This window comes from Capsicum annuum, chromosome 7 (genome assembly GCF_002878395.1).
Source record: "Capsicum annuum cultivar UCD-10X-F1 chromosome 7, UCD10Xv1.1, whole genome shotgun sequence".
Lineage (NCBI taxonomy): Eukaryota > Viridiplantae > Streptophyta > Magnoliopsida > Solanales > Solanaceae > Capsicum > Capsicum annuum.
Window position 1 is genome coordinate 198,319,146 of NC_061117.1, and position 5,164 is coordinate 198,324,309.

Sequence of the window (5,164 nt, forward strand, 5' to 3'; positions counted from 1 at the left end):
AGATTTGAAGTCACATTCCTATACATAGGATCAAAATCAAACTCTAAAATCTACGGCGATTAGTATTCTGAAAAACTTAATCTAAAATGACAAAAATTGTTGGTCAGAAACGTTCTAGTAGATACAAAAATAATAACAATATCATCATATCCAATATATTCCTACTTTGTGGAGTCGGGGTAGGAACTTAAAGCAGACCCATAAATCAATCGAGATCTTCCCATATCAGATAGAAAGATAAATTTAAAGGATTAGAAATTTGAAAATAATTGACTGGTTTGGCAAGTTCCACATCCATCTTCTGTAACTATGCAAGTTGCTTCACAGCTTCAGTGATAGTACATCCTGTTTCTTCCACACATTTTCGAAATCATCCATCTCTAAATGCTATTTTACATATGTTATATCCCAACTCAACAATGCATCTGTTCAATCCAGCCATGGACAATATATATTTTTTTTTTGGTAGAAATGGACAATATACTTGAATACTTCTATCATCTGCGTCCACAAAATTAAAATTAAAACACGAATCAACAACAAAACAAATTTTATAGATATACAGTAAAACAATAAAATCCGTCACAATCCGTTGCTAGTCGTATTAAACGGTAGATTAGCGGCCAAGACATTCAATGGAAAAATAATACATCCATCAGGGGGGAAAAGGAGACAATGAATTAACAATAAACTTTGCAGCTAATTTAATAGTGAACTGCCACACAAACGGGCCACTGATGCAATATATTTTTTTTTTATATATAAATAACATAAATTCCACCATTTTGAAACATAATTATCTTCTCCTTCTTTTTTCTTTTTTACAATTAAAATTTCTCTCTTTCTATTCTTATACATAAGTTGTTGACCGCATACATTACTACTTATGTATTTGAACTAACTGATTTAACTATAATTAAGAAAATAAAATATTTTTCTTAAATACATAACGCAATTAACGCTATATTTATGGAATTAGGATTAATGGATTCATTAAATTCAGTAACAATTTTTTGATTTCAAAATTTTAAAACACCAAATCAATTTCAACAATCAGAATTAGAGATTGAGAAATTTCGGGTTGATTTCGACAATTGCATCCGAATTGCATCCCCTTTAATAATATATATTGCAAATTAATATAAGTTTAATATGCAACAAAATTTAAATAATTTTTTTCAAAACTTGAAAATATAAAACAATGCTTAATATTCTTTCATATACATAACAATGCTATGTATATAAGATGAAATAAACACACCTCGCCTTGTCTAACAGAGCCATATACATAACTGTGTTATGTATAACACTGTTAATGCATAACATATACATAAGTCTATAATGTATATGTTTTGAAAATATAAATGTCTAATAGTGTCTGTTTCAACATTTTTACATAACAGAATTATATATATGAATTGATATACATAACTGAGCCATGTATAACACTGTTAATGCATAACATATAACTTTGTAATGTATATGTTCTCAAATAAATAACCTATCAGTTTTTGTTTCACCACATATACATAACAAATTTAAAGTATATGAGCTCATATACATAATAATGATATGCATATATACGGGATGAAGTAACAACAAATTTTATATATATGTATATATATGGGGTGACATAAAAATTTTCGACAATGTCAAATTTCATACATGTACATATCTTTTTTTCTTCCTCTTTTTTCTTTTCTTCCAACAAAAATGATATCACCGACAACAATCCAAACTTTCTTGTGCATCTTACCACGTATAAGACAAAGACGTTTAGTACCATCAATATACCATTTTATTGCCTCCAACATTTTAGCAAAAAAGTCAATCTTGTTTATTAATGCTGCACACGCTTACAAGAATAAAGCTTGGCAATTGTATATAGTGATCTGGTGCATCATTGCTCGTTGAATTTGGTTTCTGATGCCATTATTTATTATGCACCTTAGTGTTACGAGTTTGTCATCAATTCAAAATAAAACAAAAATAGAAATACTAGTTCTTCCTATGGATCATCACTCATCACAAATCATTGACCCGCGAATCAGTCATGGCAGCTGATTGGGGACGAGGGGGAGGGGAGGGGAATTTCGGGTAGGTTTTAAGGTTGTTTTTTTATGATTTAGAAATAAGGATTCGAGAAGAATAGTAAATTCAAAATTTGAAAATTGAGGTTCCTTGATTGTAGGCACCTTCTAAGGAAATAAAAGCGTGACAAGAGGAAGGTAAAGTTATGCATATAGAATATGGATTATAAAAAGAGAAATTATAAATATGAAATCTTTGTAATTAGTTTGGAGATTTAAATATTGTGTAATAAAAAAAAGAAGTAAAGTTGTAGTCTTTTATAATTTTTCTATTTAAAAAAAAAAAATTATGAGTTTTTTTATCAAGAGATATATGTTTTTACATACAAGATTTGAAAAAACTATTTTATTCTATTTATTCATATGTGATTAAGAAATCTTAATTCCTCTGGACAAACAATTTAGCAAATAGTTTATTTATTATATACCTTTGTTCTAATCATGAAAAGTTTGAAAAAAATATTTTTTTTATTCAATTTGTAATGAGTGACTATATATAAGGGCGGAATACATATATAGGCCCCTGAATTATTTCATTTTTCCCGTATAGACACCTCAATTAAGCCAGTTACCTATTGAACCCTTTAATCCTTCACAAATAGTTTCAATTGAGCCCAATTTACTGATGTGATAAAAAATACAAAATGCGTGTAATAAACACGTTAATGATGTGGCAAAGTAACAAATTAAATAATGACATGTGGCATTTTAATTTAAAATAATTATAAATAAATTTTTAATAAAGTTAAATCTAAATAAAAAGAAAAAAAACATTAATACCACCCACCCCCACTACAGCCTATCCATCCCCACCCCCTTCCCTTCTCTTTCCCCGTCGTCTCCCAACCAGCTCTACCCCCATTTCTTTTTCTGAAAATCACCATTTTTTTCGGTCATCGTCTCCCTCTTCTTCAATTCACTGAAGCAATCTTGTAGTCAAAACTTAAATTGAATAATCTTCACCACTAAAAAGATGAGAAATAGACCGAATGAAAAGATTGAAATTCAATAGCATGACCAAAAATAAAAGAATAACACATCGGAAATGGGTGGATGAACACCACCAACGTAAGGAGAAAGAAATTGAATTTCAATTGATGTTGAAATGCGTTTTTCAAAATTTTTTTGACAACCAAACAGTCCATTAAACATGGACAACATCTTCTCCAAACAGAAAAGTATGAACATCATCATCAAGGTTGAGTTTCCATTAGAAAAGCAAGAACATCGTCGAAATTTTAAGTTTTCAAAACAATATAAATTCAAAGAACCTTATCAAAACTTCATAACTGATTTCCTTCAACAATAAACAGCTTCTTTAAAATACTAACTTCAAGTTAAAATTTGAATTTTGACAGCCAACATTGTTGTTTAGATTGATTAAAATTATTGAAAAAAAAAGAAGAGACTAATGGTGAAATATGTCCATTAATGAAAGCTTTCAGTAGATTTGATAATGAGAAAGGAGAGAATTAACAAAAATAATAAAAGATAAAGAGATTTAAGTAAAAAAAAAAGAAGCTAAAAAATTTAATATTTCACACTTCTAAATTGAGTGTAATGCACGGCACTATGCTACATCAGTGACATGTCAACAATTGTGTTTAATTGAAATGTTTTGTGAAGAAGTTAAGTGTTCAATAGGTACATGACTTAATTGAGGTGTTTATACAGAAAAAGTCGAATAATGAAGTGTCTGTATATGTATTTAGCCATATATAAGAGAGTATTTCCTCATCATTTTGTGAGTTCAACTTCAATGGGCTCCCTGCCAGTTGTTCGATGTAAATGAAATATACTTATGCAAAAGGACTAAATTTGCAAATTCCTTCAAATACTTCCTTCTTATAATGAGTTTCATTGTCGAGATTTTAGTAACTTGAGTTGTTGTTTTTGTAATATATGGAACATAATTAATCAGTCCATGATTTTCGTACCATTATACACAAAGATTTAATACTATATCACTGTGAATATTTTTAAAGTAATTACACGTATAATTATCTATGATTTTATAGCAAAACATTCAATTGTAGTTCTCTGCGTGAAATCTCTAATAAAAAAAAAAATCTAAAAGTGGACTATTGGTGCTATGTAAGTGAACCACTTTCCAAATACTATCTAAATAATATATTTCTCTTTTAACATTTAACCCCACACTAATAACACTACATCAAAGTAGATATTTAGTTGTAATTACTTAACAATAATAGTTTAATTGTCGCTAAATTTGATTTTTAGAAAAAATTATTAGTAACAATTATATTTCTAAATCAATGTTAAATTATTATTTTTGAAGGCAATTATTAGTAACAATACATTTTGACACTCTTTGTAAATGTCTTTAAAGTCTACAACGACATTGGATCTAATGGTAATTAACTAATGTGCAGGTAAAAATTTTAGCCCTCTTTGTTAAAGTGCATATTTATTATCGTTAAAAGCATTTATTATTATAATATAAGTACTATATCAATTGAAATATAATACAGTTAAACCTCTCTATAGTGACAGTGTTTGTCCAAGTTTTTTATGACTGCTATATAGAGGTGTTGTTATATATGTATATTGACATTTGACATGCAGATCTTATATTTAGTTGTTATAAATAAAATTACGTAAAATTAAAAATAACATTAATATAAAAAGATAAATATTAATAGTCTTTTTTCCTCGCGAAGTTATGAAATAACTATGTGCACCATTTAAATTCAATTTTTTTTCTTTAAATTAGATATTCGTATTTGAAATTTACGGTGTGCATAACATTAATGATGATTACCATAAATATTTTGATATTTTATTTTATACATAATATATTTATTACAAAATATTACTATTACATAATACTTGAACATGTTATAGAAAGGTAATTTTACAAAAAGTAACATTATAATAAATGTCATTTTTGTTACAAATAAAATGCCATCATAAAGGAGTAAAAAAAATATAATAATTAAAATCAATTTTAAAGAAAATCAAATCGTTGTAATAAAATATGGTTATGATTGGATTAAGTTAATGAGATTTCTTACTATACTTACCGGATAAGATGAGTGAGGAAAAGACCTGGA